Source organism: Bubalus bubalis, chromosome X, assembly GCF_019923935.1.
Source record: "Bubalus bubalis isolate 160015118507 breed Murrah chromosome X, NDDB_SH_1, whole genome shotgun sequence".
In the NCBI taxonomy this organism is placed as follows: Eukaryota; Metazoa; Chordata; class Mammalia; order Artiodactyla; family Bovidae; genus Bubalus; species Bubalus bubalis.
In genome coordinates, this window is record NC_059181.1 from 99,630,725 (window position 1) to 99,651,906 (window position 21,182).

The following is a 21,182-nucleotide window of genomic DNA, read 5'->3' on the forward strand; positions in this document are numbered from 1 at the left end:
ATGCATCATGACCAAGTGGGCTTTATCCCAGGGATGCAATGATTCTTCAATATTCGCAAATCAATCAATGTAGTACATACTTCTAGTTGCTATAGAGCATGTTTGTTTGTTTGCTTGTTTTAAGCAGCAAGATCCATTATGGCAATGCTATTTACTTGGATTCCATTACAGTTATAAAATTTTACACTAATTTGTCACTTTCATCTAAGAATATCAAAGTGTTATACAAGCACAGCCTCTAATCACAGTAATCCTCCTAACAGTTGGGGCAGGAGGGGGGCAGCAGAGAAAGGCAACTTCCACTTGTGCAACTCTCCATCTAAGCAGATCCCTGTCCAGGCCTGGGAAGACATTCTTAATGAGGGTTGCATGTAGAAATTTTAAAAATCTGGAAAAGTTCTTAGGTGAGTCTGCAGCATATTTTTGAGAAGTAAAGACAATGAGTTTTTTGCTCTTTAGATAAAATATAATTCTCAAATTATATGACTCTTTTCTTATTGATGGAAACAGTAAGGAAGGCTGGAGAGAGGTAAGCAAATTTCCATGATTTGTCATTATTTAAAAGGCAAAAATATTTTTGACCATTCCTTTTTTAAACTCTGTATTTTAAATCTATCTTTCCTTCTATATTTCACTACTAAAATGAACTTAATATTAGTAATCTGATAGCTGGCATTTTTTAAATAAAAGAAGTACATAACTATACAGATCATGGATAACCTGAGATAAAGAGTGATTTGATAGAACGAGTTACAGACACTGCCAAACAAATCTCTGAGACTATACCCTGTTTTCTATTTTTCTATTGTTTTGTGCTTCTATTATTTAAGAGGTTATTGTTTACTTGGTCTTAATTTGGGTCCCAGGATTTTGACTATGTTTATATTTATTACTGCTCTGCTTCTAATAACAATTTTGTTGCACTTTTTACAAAAACAGGAAATTTATTGCAATAATTATTACCAGGTTAGCACTTCAACTTTAGACTGAATGCATAAATAGAGTTTTAAAATAAGATGAGAAAATCTTCATGAAATAAATTATTTTCTTTCTGTGATCCAAAAGCTCATTTATCTTAATTATTTTTGATGTTTTTCCCCATTATAGCTCAACTTTACATTTTCAGAGAACAAAAATCATTAACTAGTTTCCTTTAAAAAGAGTGTGAATTCTGAAAGATTGCTTCCCTATAATTATTTCTGTCACCTGAATAAAAGGTATATTGTTCAGAATGTCACAAGTCATTAAGAAAAACAGTTTATGCACAGTAAATTCTGCCCGGGAAAAATTCATCTGTTACGAATAACTCCCTTTATATTCTGAGTAAATCTCACTGTTAAATTTTCAGGTCTAAATTGGCAATAACAAGCTGTATGCTTTAGGCAATGGGCAAAGAACTTCAGAGAAAAGCAAATTTTTTGAAATAATGACATATTGAATTGAAATTTAAATCTACAAGGATACCACGCTGCCAGTTGACAAATCAGATAGAAATTAAATTTAAGCAGAAGTAGTGGTAGTGATTTGTGATAGTTGTTTTAGTTCTGCTGTGTTTGTTTTTTGTTGTTGGTGTTGTTATTTTTTTTTTTTTTGCTTGTATTGTTTTGATCTAGATCAATAGAGTCAAAGGACAAAATTATATGAAAGACATGTGACTTAAATCAATTATAATTATTTACTAGACTTAGAGATTTTATATTTGTAAGTCATCTATTATACCTTCACTTTACAGGAGATTGTCCAGATATCTATAGATTATATTTCATGAAGTAATTATTAAAATATTTTATCTGCTATGTATTTTCTCTTTTCAGTTTCATTTTTATATACTTTAAATAGAAGCATTAAATCTTAGAATAAATAAATATTTATAATGTATGATTAAAAAATTATTATCTTGCCATGAGGCTTCATGGTTATCAAATTGACTTTCCATTCCCACAGCAATTTAATCATTCCAATGCTAACTAAATTTGGTTATAGTTACTACTTAAGAAATACATTCTCATGAGCATGTTAAATGGTTAGTTCTTTCCCAAATGAAGTAAAATTTGACATTGGTATTGGTCAAAAGAAAATGTGTGTATGTGTAACTTTAGTAGAATCTGGAAACTCTTTCTTATAGTATGTTCACATCTAAACACTGGAGCTCTAAAGTTACTGTTTATCAAACATCGATTTTTCAAAAGGACTCAAGTTGCCTACAAGTTCAAAACACTTACTTGTCACTCAATATTTTCCATTTTATGTTTTTATTGTCATAGGTTGGGAGAGGATAATCATTCACACTTGTCAGTGTTTCATCCTTCAAGTGACTTGAGAGGTTTTTACCATTTAGCTTGTTTTATAACTTGAATTTCAGATTTTGATGTTAATCCATTTCTTGCATTCCTGATGATTCAGATGACAAGGACTCAAGTTTGTGCATATTAGTTCTTTACATGTTATATGTATATTTATTTTCAATTTAAAGTTTAAACTTTAGTTTTTACCCTTTGTTCTTTAAGGTAATATTTTTTGTGATTCAGGGAAAGAAAATTTATGCATTTAAAATTTAGTAGTTCATTATTTTCTTTGATTTTAATTCACCTTGAAAGACACCAAGAGGTATGTTTATTTTTTTCTTCATTATAAAGAAGAAACTTATATGCTTTTAAAATACTTGTGCATATAAGTTGCATGGTATCTCTTTTGAGAATTTCAGTGTAATTTATTTATTTTTCTGTTTATTTTGTATTGGGGTATAGTCGGTTAACAATGTTTTGACAGTTTCAGGTGAACAGCGAAGGGACCCAGCCATATATATATATATATACATGTATCCAAATCTCCTAAGATTTCTTTTAAAAATAATACCATTGGTTTAATCACTTTTACAACAAACTGAATACACAATTCCTGAATCCATTGGCTGTTTTATCAAGTGAGAATTATTTCATTTACTTGAAGTAACTTTGTTAATTCATGAATTGGTTTTGACTATTATTATGGAAAAATATAAAAATAGTGAACTCATTTATTCTGAATAAATAAAAACAAATAACAATTTATGGCAGCAGAGTTTTTCAACTTGGTAATTTAGACTAATAAGTAATAACAGATTATGTGATTACTCTGAAATATTAGTATACAATAATGCAGTTCCAATTTTAGGCAACATTTAGAAGATCCCATACACACATACAAAAGAACCATATTGGAGGAAACATCTACTCTATCTCTTCACCTTTCATAACTAGATACTGCATTTAAAATAAAATATAAGCTTTAAGATATTATGGGTATAGAAATCAGATTTTCTTAAAATTGTAACTATATCTTGTAACTATCCAAATGATAACCATCACAGAACAAGAATAATGTGAAATAGAACAAGAGGATCTACAAACTTGAATCTTTTTTTTTTAATTTTATTTTATTTTTTAAACTTTACATAATTGTATTAGTTTTGCTAAATATCAAAATGAATCTGCCACAGGTATACATGTGTTCCCCATCCTGAACCCTCCTCCCTCCTCCCTCCCCATTCCATCCCTCTGGGTCGTCCCAGTGCAAACTTGAATCTTAATAGGAAAAAAAATGCAGTTCAGAAAATAATTTCCTATTTTTTAGCTAAGGAACATACTCAGATCTTAGTGAGAGGTATTAGGTTTAAATATAACCAAAATTCAACATATTTGTAGTGTGTACAAACTTTCCTAATAACTTCTGTAGTAAATAGTCCAAGGCTTTGGAAATTTAGAATGTTCTGTGGTGGATTTGTATCAAGTGGAGTAGATATGGTGAAAGTATACTGATTGTGTTCATTTACTTTTGCTTTTCTTCCATCAAAGTACAAATTTGTGTTCTTTAGCTATCTGAATTGCGTGGTTTGTAATACTAAAATTGATTAGCATTTAGGAGTTATGAAAATTTATCACAGTGTTGTTTTTTTTTTTTTTTTTTCCTTTAACTTGTTATTGGACCTATGACTCTTTGCGACCCCATGGACTGTAGCCTGCCAGGCTCCTCTGTCCATGGGATTTTCCAGGCAATAGTACTGGAGTGGATTGCCATTTCCTTCTCTAGGGGATCTTCCTGACCCAGGGATCGAACCCAGGTCTTCTGCATTGTAGACAGATGCTTTACCACCTGAGCCACCAGGGAAGCAGTGGAAAAACTGGTGAAATCCAAATAAAGTTTAGAGTTTAGTTAGTACTAATGTACCCATATTGATTTCTTAGTTTTGACTGGACCAAATTGATATGGCTTCCTTGGAGGCTCAGATGGTAAAGAATCTGCCTGCAGTGCAGGAGACCTGGGTTGGAAAGATCCCCTGGAGAAGGAAATGGCAACCCACTCCAGTATTGTTGCCTGGGCAATCCCATGGACAGAGGAGACTGGTGGGCTACAGTCTGTGGAGTCACAAACAGTCAGACACGAGTGAGCAACAAACACTACACACTTTCATATTTATATGAGATACTAATACCATTTCTTAGTCTGTTCCAGTTTCTATAACAAAATGCCATAAACTAGGTAGCTTGGAAACAATAGAAATTTATTTTCACATCTCCAGAGGCTGAGAAGTCCATGATCAACTCATTGGCAGATTCAGTGTGTGGTGAAGTTTCAATCTCTGTTTAATAGACAGCTATCTTCTCGCTGTGTTCTCACATGATTTAAGGTGATAAGGGAGCTCTCTGGAGTCTCTTTTATGAGAGTATTAATCCAATTGAAGTGGACTCTGCAATCATGACCTCCTAAAGGCCCTACCTTCAAATGCCATCACACTGGGGATTAGATTTCAATAAATGAACTTTGGGGTAATGAAATAGTGTATAAATTTCTGTCCCTGGTTCCCACATATCTGTGTCCTCTCACATGCAAAATGCATCCATTCCATTTCAGTAACCCTGAAAATCTCAATTTCTTTCAGCATGGACTCAAAAATCTAATTTCAAAGTCTCCTCTAAATATCCTCTAAATCTGATATGTGTGAGATTTAATATTTGATTTATTCTGAGGCACATTTCCTTGCCACTGGGAAACCATAAAAGTTATGTGCTTCCAAGTAAAATTGTGGAACAACCATAGGCTAGATGTTACATTTCAAAATGGGAGAAATAAAAAAGGAGGCAAAAGAAAGATAGGTCCTATGTAAGTCCTAAGAGGGCAAACAAAATTAACTCTTAAAGCTTAAAATAACCCTTTTGGGCTTGATGTTCTGCCTGGCAGGTTCACTGGGGTAGAAACATCACCCTCTTGGCGTTAATGAATAAACCTGCAGCATCTCTTCCAAGCCAGAGGCATGGGCCCACAATTTTACCAAGAAGCCCTATCTTTTGAAATCTCGTTGGAGTCAGCCATAACTCCCAGGCCTGTGCATTCCACACACCAGCAGAGATGGCACCCCATAGATACCATCATGTACAGAGTGCTGCCTGTACTCTCTGGAAGGCTGGCCTCCATATCTTACACCACACTGGGACCCACTGGGATTGCACCTGGGGCAGCTAAGGAGCATGGTACCGGATGTTGGGGAGTGGAGCTTTCAGTGTGATGTGACATTAAGCAGTGCAGTCAAAGGTCCCAGAGGTGGACACAGGTAGGCCATCCTACAAAATCTGTCTCCTAGTCTTGGCACTCTGGCCTGTCATGTGATTGGCAACCCTGATGATCTCTGAATTGCCTTCAGAGTCATTCTTCCATGGTCTTGAAAAATAGCTCCTGGCTTCTATTGAGATGGCTCATACTCATCTCTTTATGTTTGCTTGGCCATATCTTACTTATATTTTGATATATGGATAGGCTAAGATTTTTGCAAATCATTATTTTTTTGCTTAACAGTTCTATCTTTATGTCATTTTTCTCTTTTTGCATTTTACTATAAGCAGTCAGGAAGAGCCAAACCATACCTTCATTACTTTGTTTGAAAATAGCTTTGGTTGAATATTCAATTTTATCACTCACAAGTACTATATTTTAAAAAACCCTAGAACATTAACACAATTCAGGTAAAATTTTTTGCTACTTTATAGACAATATCATTTTTCCTGTATTCTCCAGTAACATTTCTCATTTCCATTTGAGACCTCATCAGGATAACCTATACCATCCATATTTCTACAAATGTTCTGTTTGAGATTACTAAACTATTTCTAAGAAGTTTGGGACTTTCTCTACAGCTCTCTTCTTTTCTTTCTGAGCTTTCACCAAATCACCTTAATAATCCATTCACAGAAATGTAGGCTTTTCTAGAACACACTTTAAAACTCTTACAGCTTATACCCAATTCCAAAGCTGCTTTCACATTTTAGGCATTCTCAGTATCAACTCTGTCTCAGTGTAAGCAAAACGAAAATAAGATAGCTATTTAGATAAATTGTATAAATATTCCAGGTTTATCATGTATATTTCATAATCCAGACCTGAAATTATCAATTTTTCCAAGGAATCCTATTTTTTTTTAAATGGGGAATGGTATTTGGAGATCAGAATTTAGAGGATATTGGGCAACTACTTCAATATTTTAAAAACTAGCAAATAAAGTGAAAAAATAAAATAATATTCCAATTTTTTGTGTGACTTTGGGGAAATTAAGATGCTTTACGTAATTATTAAGTGGGTTTACATTAACAACGCAACTTTGAAAATAAAAATGTATATGCTACTGACTGGGCTTCCTTGGTGGTGCCAGTGGTAAAGAAACTGCATGCCAATGCAGGAGACATAAGAGATGTGGGTTCGATCCTGGGTCAGGAAGATCCCCTGGAGAAGGGAATGGCAATCCACTCCAGTATTTCTGCCTGGAGAATCTCATGGACAGAGGAGCCTAGAAGTCTATAGTCCATGGGGTTGCAAAGAGTCAGACATGACTGAAGTGACTGAATATGAACACAAGCATGTGCCAGTGGTGACTAAAATACAGTATCCACTCTGTAAACATGAAAAAGAAAATAAATTTTGTCATGAGAAATAAAATACCCACAGATAGCTTGAGTAGCTATCCATCTACCTACCATCTCTCTCTCTCTCTCTCTCTCCATCCCTAAATAAACCACCAAAAAACAGGTAGAATATATAAATGAGCTCAGTGAAGTTGAAGATTACAAAGCCAATATAGTATATCTATCTATATAGGTAGATATAAGGAAATATTCAGCCATAAAAAGAATACAATTTTTCCATTTGTGGCATCATGGAAAAACTTGGAGGTCATTGTGTGTGTGTGTGTGTGTGTGTGTGTGTGTGTGTAAGCTCAGTCATGTCTGACTCTTTGCAACCCCATGGACTGTAGCCCATGGAATTTTACAGACAAGAATATTGGAGTGGGTTGCCATTTTCTTCTCCAGGGAATCTTCCTGACCCAGGGATGGAACCCGAATCTCTTAAGCCTCCTGCTTTGGCAGGCAGGTTCTTTACCACTGTATCAACTGGGAAGTCCTTTGAGGGCATTACGCTAAGTTAAATATTTCAGAAAATGAAAGGCAAATGCCATATAATCTGACTTATATGTAGAATCTAACAGCAACAATAAAAACTAAGCCTGTAGAAATAGAACTCATTTGTGATTGCCAGAGGTGGGAGTTGTGGGTTGGCAACATGGATATATGTGTGAGATAGTCACTCAGTCATGTCTGACTCTGCAACCACATGGGTGGTAGCCCGCCAGGCTCCTCTGTCCGTGGGATTTCCCAGGCAAGAATACTGGAGTGGCTAGCCATTCCCTTCTCCAAGGGTTCTTCCTGACCCAGGGATTGAACTCAGGTCTCCCATATTGCAGGCAGATATTTTACCCTCAGAGCCACCAGGGAAGACAATATTAAAGTTTGTTATACACTCAAGATATCAAAAGGTACAAACTCCCAGTTCTAATATAAATAAGTTATGGGGGGTGTATTGTACAACTTGCAGACCATAGTTAATAATACTACATTGTATATTTTAAAGTTGCTAAGACAATAGGACTTGAAAATTATCTTCATAAGAAAAAAAAATCTGTAAAAAGAAAGAGAAGTCACTCAGTTGTGTCTGACTCTTTGCAACCCTGTGGACTGTAGCCTACCAGGCTTCTCTGTCTACGGGATTCTACAAGCAAGAATACTCTACAAGACCTTCTAGAACTAACACCAAAAACATTATAGGGGACTGGAATGCAAAAGTAGGAAGTCAAGAAACACCTGGAATAACAGGCAAATTTGACCTTGGAGTATGGAATGAAGCAGGTCAAAGGCTAATAGAGTTCTGCCAAGAGAACACACGGGTCATAGCAAACACCATCTTCCAACAACACAAGAGAAGACTCTACACATGGACATCACCAGATGGTCAACACCGAAATCAGATTGATTATATTCTTTGCAGCCAAAGATGGAGAAGCACTATACAGTCAGCAAAAACAAGACCAGGAGCTGACTGTGGCTCAGATCATGAATTGCTTATTGCCAAATTCAGACTTAAATTGAAGAAAGTGGGGAAAACTACTAGACCGTTCAGGTATGACCTAAATCAAATTCCTTATGACTATACAGTGGAAGTGAGAAATAGATTTAAGGGACTAGACCTGATAGACAGAGTGCCTGATGAACTATGGACAGAGGTTCGTGACATTGTACAGGAGACAGGAATCAAGATCATCCCCAAGAAAAATAAATGCAACAAAGCAAAATGGCTGTCTAAAGAGGCCTTGCATATAGATGTGAAAAGAAGAGAAGTGAAAAGCAAAGGAGAAAAGCAAAGATATGCTCATTTGAACACAGAGTACCAAAAAATAGTAAAGAAGAGATTTAAAAAAAAGCCTCCCTCAGTGATCAGTGCAAAGAAATAGAGGAAAACAATAAAATGGGAAAGACTAGAGATCTCTTCAAGAAAATTAGAGATACCAAAAGAACATTTTATGCAAAGGTGGGCTCAATAAAAGGCAGAAATGATAGGGACCTAACAGAAGCAGAAGATATTAAGAAGAGGTGGCAAGAATAAACAGAAGAACTGTGACCCAGATAATCACGATGGAGTGATCACTCACCTAGAGTGAGACACCCTGGAATGTAAAGTCAAATGGGCCTTAGGAAGCATCACTACGAACAAAGCTAGCGGAGGTGATGGAATTCCAGTTGAGCTCTTTCAAATCCTGAAAGATGATGCTGTGGAAGTGCTGCACTCAATACATCAGCAAATTTGGAAATTCCAGCAGTGGCCACAGGACTGGAAAAGATAAGTTTACATTCCAATCCCAAAGAAAGGCAATGCCAAAGGATGCTCAAACTACCGCTCAATTGCACTCATCTCACATGCTAGTAAAGTAACGCTCAAAATTCTCCAAGCTAGGTTTCAGAAATACATGAACCGTGAACTTCCAGATGTTCAAGGTGGTTTTAGAAAAGGCAGAGGAACCAGAGATCAAATTGCCAACATCCGCTGGATCATGGAAAAAGCAAGAGAGTTCCAGAAAAACATCTATTTCTGCTTTATTGAGTACGCCAAAGCTGTTGACTGTGTGGATCACAACAAACTGGAAACTTCTTCAACAGCTAGGAATATCATACCACTTTAACCATCTCCTGAGAAATCTGTATGCAAGTCAAGAAGTACCTGTTAAAACTGGACTTGGAACAAGAGACTGGTTCCAAATAGGGAAAGGAGTAGTATGTCAGGCTGTATATTGCCATCCTACTTATTTAACTTTTATGCAGAGAACATGATGTGAAGTGCCGGGCTGGATGAAGCACAAGCTGGAATCAAGATTGCCAGGAGAAATATCAATAAGCTCAGATATGCAGATGACACCACCCTTATGGAAGAAAGTGAAAAAGAACTAAAGAGCCTCTTCATGAAATTGAAAGAGGAGAGTGAAAAAGTTGGCTTAAAACTCAACATTCAGAAAACTAATATCATAGCATTTGGACCCATCACTTCATGGCGAATCAATGAGGAAACAATTGAAACAGTGAGAGACTTTATTTTGGGGGGTTCTAAAATCACTTCAGATGATTACTGCAGCCATGAAATTAAAATACACTTGCTCCTTGGAAGAAAAGCCATGACTAACCTAGACAACATACTAATAAACGGAGATCCGCCGACAAAGATACATCTAGTCAAAGCTATGTTTTGTTTCCAGTAGTCATGTATGAATGTGAGAGTTAGACTCTTCAGAATGCTGAGCAGCAAAAAAATGATGCTTTTGAACTGTGGTGTTGGAGAAGACTCTTGAGAGTCCCGTGGACTGCAAGGAGATCTGATCAGTCAATCCTAAAAAGAAATCAGTCCTGAATATTCATTGGAAGGACTGATGCTGAAGATGAAACTTCAATACTTTGACCACCTGATGTGAAGATTTGACTCACTGGAAAAAACAGTGATGCTGGGAAACACTGAAGACAGGAAGGGAAAGGGACTACAGAGGATGAGATAGTTGTATAACATCACTGACTCAATGGACATGAGTTTGAGCAAGCTCTGGGAGTTGGTGATGGGCAAGGGAACCTGGTGTGCTGCAGTCCATGGAGTTGTAAAGAATCGGACATGACTGACTGAAGTGAACTGAACTGATATATGACTTTATGCATATTCTTGAATATGATATTGCAGTCAAATCATTGGTGATATAAACAATATTTTCAATTGTTTCCTGTTATAAGACAGATTATTATTGAGGTCATTTAAATAACTATATTACTATGAAACTAAAAATGCTCAATAAATTTCTGAGTCTGGGAAATACCTGATAGAAAGGTAAATCTTTAAATTCTATTTATAGAAATATACTTTACAACACAGTGTATTAAAAAGCAGAGACATTGCTTTACCAACAAATGTCTGTATAGTCAAAGCTATGTTTTTTCCAGTGGTCATATATGCATGTGAGAGTTGGACCATAAAGAAAGCCGAGCACCAAAGAATTAATACTTTTGCACTGTGGTGTGGAAGAAGACACTTGAGAGTCCCTTGAACTGCAAAGATCAAACCAGTCAATCCTAAAGGAAATCAGTCCTGAATATTCATTGGAAGAACTGATGCTGAAGCTTAAACTCCAATACTTTGTCCAACTGATCGGAAAAACTGACTCATTTGTGAAGACCCTGATGCTGGGAAAGATTGAAGGCAGGAGAAGGATATTATAGAGGATGAGATCATTGGATGGCAACACCGACTCGATGGACATGAGTTGAGCAAGCTCCGGGCAGTAGTGATGGACAGAGACGCCTGGCTTGCTGCAGTCCATGGGGTCACAAAAGTGAGACTTGACTGAGTGACTGAACTGAACCCACCCCCATATCACCTCCTCCCCCTAAAAAGTACTTTGGGCAAACAACACATGAAGCAAAACCTTTAATAAATTAGATACGCTTATAACAGAAAATGGACAATGATAACATGGAAAATTTAAGAAGAGCTCTGTGAAAGAGATGGGAATACCAGACCACTTGACCTGCCTCTTGATAAATTTGTATGCAGGTCAGGAAGCAACAGTTAGAACTGGACATGGAACAACAGACTGGTTCCAAATAGGAAAAGGAGTACGTCAAGGCTGTATATTGTCACCCTGCTTATTTAACTTCTATGCAGAGTACATGATGAGAAATGCTGGACTGGAAGAAACACAAGCTGGAATCAAGATTGCTGGGAGAAATACCAATAATTTCAGATATGCAGATGACACCACCCTTATGGCAGAAAGTGAAGAGGAACTCAAAAGCCTCTTGATGAAAGTGAAAGTGGAGAGTGAAAGACGCTTACTCCTTGGAAGAAAAGTTGTGACCAACCTAGATGGCATATTAAAAACCAGAGACATTAACTTTGCCAACTAAGGTCCATCTAGTCAAGGCTATGGTTTTTCCAATGCTCATGTATGGATGTGAGAGTTGGACTGTGAAGAAGGCTGAGTGCTGAAGAATTGATGCTTTTGAACTGTGGTGTTGGAGAATGCCGGTAGCCGGCATATTGCATATTGAGTGCATATTGCATATTGAGTGCAGCACTTTCCACAGCATCATCTTTCAGGATCTGGAATAGCTCAACTGGAATTCTATCACTGCCGGGATCAGGAGCTCCGCCCATGGCAAAGGTCATGAGGAAGGAGACTCGGCACATGCAAAGGCGGGATCGAGCCTCAGGAGTCCCCCTGGAAATTCTCGAGCATCTACCCCAAACCAGAGTCTGCCTACTTTCGGCTTCGTGCTCTCACCTACACCTCTGACTTTACGGGGGCTGTCCCCCACTACCTCTCTCTGAAAAAAGAGTTAGCTTACAGCTCCAGTTAATAATTCCTGGGTGTGACAGTGTTTCAACCTACAAACTCCTTTGGAAATCCTCTAGCCTGCCTGAATAGGTTTTTCCGGCCACATGTGATTGTTCAGAGCCTCCCAACTGTGAGAGGCAGGAGATGTTCTAAACTGTCTAAACACAGATTCCTTTGATTAGTTAAAAGATTGATTAGAAATTGTATTGGTGAAGGGTTTTTCACTTATTGAGCCAATGTTTGCTGCTAAGTCTCCATACTCCGTACCTACTGTGTCCTTGGCAGTGTATTGATTGATATAATGGGTGTATAGAAATGTAAGTAGTAGCCTCAATGTTTGTAACTTTGGACCCTTGAGTTAATTCTTTTCTTGATTGAGCCCACCTCACCTTTGCCCTATAGGAATGCAGAAAGAGAGTGACAATGCTTTGTCCAATGCTTTTTTGGAGGCTGGTGCCTGACTTTGGAATAATCACCTTTAGAGAAAGATAAGTTTCTTAAAATGTTAACAGGCCTCCTGGCCAGAAGATGATGTAATTCACCTGAACTTTTGCATATGATAAGTTTGAAAGCCTGGCTTCGATTAGGACCAGGAACTGCTGTCCTTGCATGACTCCACCCCTTTCCCCATTATCCTCTATGCACAACTTTAGGTATAAAAACTACTTTGGAAAATAAAGTGCGGGCCTTGTTCACCGAAACTTGGTCTCCCCATGTCACTCTCTTTCTTAAATTCTGGCTGAGTCTCCATCTGGAGCGTGGAACCCACCATGCTTGCTAATTATGCCTGGGCTTCTAAGATCCGACCAGGGAGGCCTCAGTGTCTCCTCTCCTTCGGGAGAACGGAAGGATGCCTGCGGCCTACGTAAGTGGTGCAAACTTCTTGTCTTGAAGTTTTATTGGTCTCCCGCATAAACCAAGCTACTCAGCCTCTTTTCTCCACTGAATTTTCCTACTGAGCTATCCTCGTTCTATTACTCTTTATATCTTTAATTAATATCTAATTGAAGCTATTGTATCCTTATCCTCGCCAACGCCATCCCCACTTCGAATACCCTGGATCAGCCGGGGCTGGACTCCGGCAGGAGAAGACTCTTGAGAGTCCCTTTGGCTGCAAGGAGATCCAACCAGTCCATTCTGAAGGAGATCAGCCCTGGGATTTCTTTGGAGGGACTGATACTAAAGCTGAAACTCCAGTACTTTGGCCACCTCATGTGATGTGTTGACTCATTGGAAAATACTCTGATGCTGGGAGGGATTGGGGGCAGGAGGAGAAGGGGATGACAGAGGATGAGATGGCTGGATGGCATCACTGACTCGATGGACGTGAGTCTGAGTGATCTCCAGGAGTTGGTGATGGACAGGGAGGCCTGGCGTGCTTCGATTCATTGGGCCGCAGAGAGTCATACATGACTGAGAGACTGAACTGAACTGATTGTACATAAAGAGAATAAAAGTTAGTATGGTTTATAAATGGGGTATAGAAGGAGACTTGACAAGACATTAAAGATATATGAAATAGGAGCAATATGGTTACAGTAAAAGGAATGTAACAGTAACTCTAGCTTATCTTCTGTGTTATTTTCCTGAGGATATGTTCTTTACATCAGTCTATATCCTACAGCTTTAGTCTTCCCTTTTCTTTAGCATAAAGTCTTAGGTGAAAGACAAGTCAATCTACCTCATATTTATGTAAACATTGCCTAGATTCATCATGATTAGCAGGCTGAAATACTCTTATTGAAGCAGTAATTCTCAACCATGGCTCCTCAAAGAAGCACATTCTAGGAGATTTTATATCTGCTTATGCCTGTTCCCAATACAAGTGTGTGTGTGTGTGTGTGTGTGTGTGCACGCACATATGCACACACATGCACACTCATTCACTCAGTCATGCTCGACTTGTTTAAAAGGTAAACAAAAGTATTTCACAATCTCTTATCAAAGAGCAGACCAATTTGTTGATGTTCAGTCGCTAGATTGTGTCTGACTCTTTGCGACCTCATGGACTGCAGAATTCCTTGTCCTTCACTATCTCCCAGAGTTTGACCAAGCTCATATCCATTGAGTAGGTGATGCTATCCAACCATATCATCCTGTCATACCCTTCTCCTCCTGCCCTCAATCTTTCCCAGCATCTGGGTCTTTTCCAGTGAATCCACTCTTAGCATCAGGTGGTCAAATTATTGCAGCTTTAGCTTCAGCATCAGTCTTTCCAAAGAATATTCAGGGTTGATTTTTTTTCGGATTGACTGGTTTGATCTCCTTGCTATCCAAGGGACTCTCAAGATTCTTTCTATCACCACAGTTCAAAAGCATAAATTCTTTGCTGCACAGTGTTCTTTATGGCCCAACTCTCAGCATCATCTTTCAGGATTTAAAATAGCTCAACTGGAATTCCATCACCTCCACTAGCTTTGTTCATAGTGATGCTTTCTAAGGCCCACTTGACTTCACATTCCAGGATGTCTGGCTCTAGGTCAGTGATCACACCATCGTGATTATCTGGGTCTTGAAGATCATTTTTGTACAGTTCTTCTGTGTATTCTTGCCACCTCTTCTTAATATCTTCTGCTTCTGTTAGGTCCATACCATTTCTGTCCTTTATCGAGCCCATCTTTGCATGAAATGTTCCCTTGGTATCTCTAATTTTCTTGAAGAGATCTCTAGTCTTTCCCATTCTGTTATTTTCCTCTATTTCTTTGCATTGACCGCTGAGGAAGGCTTTCTTTTCTCTCCTTGCTAGTCTTCAGAACTCTGCATTCAGATGCTTATATCTTTCCTTTTCTTCTTTGCTTTTCACTTCTCTTTGTTTCACAGCTATTTGTAAGGCCTCCCCAGAGAGCCACTTTGTTTTTTTCCATTTCTTTTCCATGAGGATGGTCTTGATCCCTGTCTCCTGTACAATGCCACGAACCTCATTCCATAGTTCATCAGGCACTCTATCTATCAGATCTAGGCCCTTAAATCTATTTCTCACTTCCACTGTATAGTCATAAGGAATTTGATTTAGGTCATACCTGCATGATCCGGTGGTTTTCCCCTCTTTCTTCAATTTAAGTCTGAATTTGGCAATAAGGAGTTCATGATCTGGGCCACAATCAGCTCCTGGTCTTGTTTTTGCTGACTATATAGAGCTTCTCCATCTTTGGCTGCAAAGAATATAATCAATCTGATTTTGGTGTTGACCATCTGGTGATATCCATGTATAGAGTCTTCTCTTGTGCTGTTGGAAGAGGGTGTTTGTTATGACCAGTGGATTTTCTTGGCAGAACTCTATTAGTTTTTGCCCTGCTTCATTCTGTAGTCCAAGGCCAAATTTGCCTGTTACTCGAGGTGTTTCTTGATTTCCTACGTTTGCATTCCAGTCCCCTAAAATGAAATGGACATCTTTTTGGGGTGTTAGTTCTAAAAGGTCTTATAAGTCTTCATAGAACCGTTCAACTTCAGCTTCTTCAGCATTACTGGTTGGGGCATAGACTTGGATTACTGTGATATCGAATGGTTTGCCTTGGAAATGAACAGAGATCATTCTGTCATTTTTGAGATTGCATCCAAGTCCTGATGTTCAAGCTGGTTTTAGAAAAGGGAGAGGAACCAGAGATCAAATTGCCAACATCTGCTGGATCATGGAAAAGGCAAGAGACTTCCAGAAAAACATCTATTTCTGCTTTATTGACTATGCCAAAGCCTTTGACTGTGTGGATCACAATCAACTGTGGAAAATTCTGAAAGAGATGGGAATACCAGACCACCTGATCTACCTCTTGAGAAATTTGTATGCAGGACAGGAAGCAACAGTTAGAACTGGACATGGAACAAAAGACTGGTTCCAAATAGGAAAAGGAGTATGTCAAGGCTGTATGTTGTCACCCTGCTTATTTAATTTATATGCTGTGTACATCATGAGAAACGCTGGGATGAAAGAAGCACAAGCTGGAATCAAGATTGCCGGGAGAAATATCAATAACCTCAGATATGCCGATGACACCACCCTTATGGCAGAAAGTGAAGAGGAACTAAAAAGCCTCTTAATGAAAATGAAAGTGGAGAGTGAAAAAGTTGGCTTAAAACTCAACATTCAGAAAATGAAGATCATGGCATCCAGTCCCATCACTTCATGGGAAATAGATGGGGAAACAGTGAAAACAGTTTCAGACTTTATTTTTGGGGGCTCCAAAATTACTGCAGATGGTGACTGCAGCCATGAAATTAAAAGATGCTTACTCCTTGGAAGGAAAGTTATGACCAACCTAGATAGCATGTTCAAAAGCAGAGACATTACTTTGCCAACAAAGGTTCTTCTAGTCAAGGCTATGGTTTTTCCTGTGGTCTTGTATGGATGTGAGAGTTGGACTCTGAAGAAAACTGAGTGCTGAAGAATAGATGCTTTTGAACTGTGGTGTTGGAGAAGACTCTTGAGAGTCCCTTTGGCTGCAAGGAGATCCAACCAGTCCATTCTGAAGGAGATCAGCCCTGGGATTTCTTTGGAAGGAATGATGCTAAAGCTGAAACTCCAGTACTTTGGCCACCTCATGTGACGTGTTGACTCATTGGAAAGTACTCTGATGCTGGGAGGGATTGGGGGCAGGAGGAGAAGGGGATGACAGAGGATGAGATGGCTGGATGGCATCATTGACTCAATGGACGTGAGTCTGGGTGAACTCCGGGAGTTGGTGATGGCCAGGGAGGCCTTGCATGATGGGCTTCATGGGGTCGCAAAGAGTTGGACACGACTGAGCGACTCAACTGAACTGAACTGATACTGTATAGGTGTTTTTCTTTCTGGCTTACTTCACTCTGTATAATAGGCTCCATGTTCATCCACCTCAATAAAACTCATTCAAATGTATTCTTTTTAACGGTTGAGTAATACTCTATTGTGTATATGTACCACGGCTTTCTTATTCATTCATCTGCTGATGGACATCTAGGTTGCTTCCATGTCCTGGCTATTATGAACAGTGCTGCGATGAATATTGGGGTACATGTCTCTCTTTCAATTCTGGTTTCCTTGGTGTGTATTCCAGCAGTGGGATTGCTGGGTCATATCAGACTTCTATTTCCAATTTTGTAAAGAATCTCCACACTGTTCTCCATAATGGCTGTACTAGCTTGTATTCCCACCAAAAGTGTAAGAGGGTTCCCTTTTCTCCACACCCTCTCCAGCATTTATCACTTGTAGACTTTTGGATCACATCCATTCTGACTGGTGTGGAATGGTACCTCATGTGGTTTTGATTTGCATTTCTCTGATAATGAGTGATGTTGAGCATCTTTTCATGTTTGTTAGCCATCTGTATGTCTTTGCTGGAGAAATGTCTTTGGCCCTTTTTTTTTTATTGGTTCGTTAATTTTTCTGAAATTGAGCTTCAGGGGTTGCTTGTATAATTTTTTTGAGATTAATTGTCATTTACTTCTTTTACTATTATTTTCTCCCATTCTGAAGGCTGTCTTTTCACGTTGCTTATAGTTTCCTTTGTTATGCAGAAGCTTTTAATTTTAATTAGATCCCACATGTTTATGTTTGCTTTTATTTCCAATACTCTGGGAGGCGGGTCATAGAGGATCCTGCCATAATTTGTGTTGCAGAGTATTTTGCCTATGTTCTCCTCTAGGAGTTGTATAGTTTCTGGTCTTACGTTTAGATCTTTAATCCATTTTGAGTTTATTTTTGTGTATGGTGTTAGAAAGTGTTCTAGTTTCATTCTTTTACATGTGGTTGACCAGTATTCCCAGCACCACTTGTTAAAGAGATTATCTATTCTCCATTGTATATTCTTGCCTCCTTTGTCAAGGATAAGGTGTCCATATATGCATGAATTTATCTCTGGGCTTTCTATTTTGTTCCATTGATCTATATTTCTGTCTTTGTGCCAGTCCCATACTGTCTTGATGACTGTGGCTTTGTAGTAGAGCCTGAAGTCAGGCAGGTTGATTCCTCCAGTTCCATTCTTCTTTCTCAAGATTGCTATGGCTACTCGAGGTTTTTTTGTGTTTCCATACAAATTGTGAAATCATTTGTTCTAGCTCTGTGAAAAATACTGTTGGTAGCTTGATAAGGCTTGCACTGAATCTATAGATTGCTTTGGGTAGTATACTCATTTTCACTATATTGATTCTTCCGATTCATGAACATAGTATATTTCTCCATCTATTAGTGTGCTCTTTGATTTCTTTCACCAGTGTTTTATAGTTTTCTACATATAGGTCTTTAGTTTCTTTAGGCAGATATATTCCTAAGCATTTTATTCTTTTTGTTGCAATCGTGAATGGAATTGTTTCCTTAATTTCTCTCTGTTTTTCTCATTGTTAGTATATAGGAATGCAAGGGATTTCTGTGTGTTGATTTTGTATCCTGCCACTTTACTATATTCATTGATTAGCTCTAGTAATTTTCTGGTGGAGTCTTTAGGGTTTTCTATGTAGAGGATCATGTCATCTGCAAACAGTCAGAGTTTTACTTCTTCTTTTCCAATTTGGATTCCTTTTATTTCTTTTCCTGCTCTGATTGCTGTGGCCAAAACTTCCCAAACTATGTTGAATAGTAGTGGTGAAAGTGGGCACCCTTGTCCTGTTCCTGACTTTAGAGGAAATGCTTTCACTTTTTCACCATTGAGGATAATGTTTTGCTGTGGGTTTATCATATGTAGCTTTTATTATGCTGAGGTATGTTCTTTCTATTCCTGCTTTCTGTAGAGTTTTTATCATAAATGGATGTTGAATTTTGTCAAACGCTTTCTTTGTATCTTGATTATCATTGAGATAATCATATGGCTTTTATTTTTATATTTGTTAATATGGTGTATTACATTGATTGATTTGCGGTTATTGAAGAATCCTTGCATCCCTGGCATAAAGCCCATTTGGTCATGATGTATGATCTTTTTAATGTTTTGTTGAATTCTGATTGCTAGAATTTTGTTAAGGATTTTTGCATCTAATATTCATCAGTGATATTGGCCTGTAGTTTTCTTTTCTTTTTTTTTTTTTTTGTGACATCTTTGTCAGGTTTTGGTATTAGGTGTTTGGTATTTGGTGGCCTCATAGGATGAGTTTGGACATTTACCTTCCTCTCCAATTTTCTGGAAGAGTTTGAGTAGGGTAGATGTTAGCTCTTCTCTAAATTTTTAGTAGAGCTCAGCTGTGAAGCCGTCTGGATCTGGGCTTTTGTTTGCTGGAAGATTTCTGATTACAGTTTCAATTTCTGTGCTTGTGATGGGTCTGTTACAATTTTCTATTTCTTCCTGGTTCAGTTTTGGAAAGTTGTACTTTCCTAAGAATTTGTCCATTTCTTCCAAGTTGTCCATTTTATTGGCAAATTGCTGATAGTAGTCTCTTATGATCCTTGTATTTCTGTGTTGTCTGTTGTGCTCTTTCCATTTTCATTTCTAATGTTATTGATTTAAGTTTTCTCCCTTTGTTTCTTGATGCGTCTGGCTAATGGATTTTCGATTTTATTTATCCTCTCAAAGAACCAGCTTTTGGCTTTGTTGATTTTTGCTATGGTTACTTTTGTTTATTTTGCATTTATTTCTGCCCTAATTTTTAAGATTTCTTTCCTTCTACTAACCTTAGGGTTCTTCATTTCTTCCTTTTCTAGTTTTTTTAGGTGTAGAGTTAGGTTATTTTTTTGACTTTATTTTTTCGTTTCTTGAGCTATGCCTGTATTGCTATGAACCTTCCCCTTAGCACTGCTTTTACAGTGTCCTACGGGTTTTGGGTTGTTGTGTTTTCATTTTCATTCATTTATATGCATATTTTGATTTCTTTTTTGATTTATTCTGTGATTTCTTCTGTGATTTTTTGGTTATTCTGCAGTGTGTTGTTCAGCCTCCGTATGTTGGAATTTTTAATAGTTTTTCTCCTGTAATTGAAGTCTAATCTTACTGCATTGTGGTCAGAAAAGATGCTTGGAATGATTTCAATTTTTTGAATTTACCAAAGCTAGATTTATGGCCCAGGACAAGATCTATCCTGGAGAAGGTTCCGTGTGCACTTGAGAAAAAGGTGAAATTCATTGTTTTGGGGTGAAATGTCCTATAGATATCTATTAGGTCTAACTGGTCTAATCTATCATTTAAAGTTTGTGTTTCCTTGTTAAATTTTTGTTTATTGATCTATCCATAGGTGTGAGTGGGGTATTAATGTCTCCAACTATTATTGTGTTTGTTAAGTTCCCCTTTCATACTTGTTAGCATTTGTCTTACATATTGTGGTGCTCCTATGTTGGGTGCATATATATTTATAATTGTTATATCTTCTTCTTGGATTGATCCTTTGATCATTATGTAGTGTCCTTTGTCTCTTTCCACAGCCTTTGTTTTAAAGCCTATCTTATCTGATATGAATATTGCTACTCCTGCTTTCTTTTCATCTCTATTTGCATGGACTGTCTTTTTCCAGCCCTTCACTTTCAGTCTGTATATGTCCCTTGTTTCGAGGTGGGTCTCTTGTAGACAACATATATAGAGGTCTTGTTTTTGTATCCATTCAGCCAATCTTTGTCTTCTGGGGTATGCAACTCATTTACATTTAAGGTAATTATTTATAAGTATGATCACATTGCCATTTACTTTATTGTTTTGGGTTCGAGTTTATACACCTTTTCTGTGTTTCCTGTCTAGAGAAGTTCCTTTAGCATTTGTTGGAGAGCTGGTTTGGTGGTGCTGAATTCTCTCAGCTTTTGCTTGTCTTTAAAGCTTTTGATTTCTCCTTCATATTTGAATGAGATCCTTGCTGGGTACAGTAATCTGGGCTGTAGGTTATTTCCTTTCATCACTTTAAGTATGTCCTGCCATTTTCTTCTGGCCTGGAGAGTTTCTATTGAAAGATCAGCTGCTATCCTTATGGCAGTCTGATTCATTTATTTCTACCATTCTATCCTCTACCTCACTAATCCTATCTTCTGCCTCCTTTATCCTACTGTAGGTTTGCTCCAGAGTGTCTTTGATCTCAT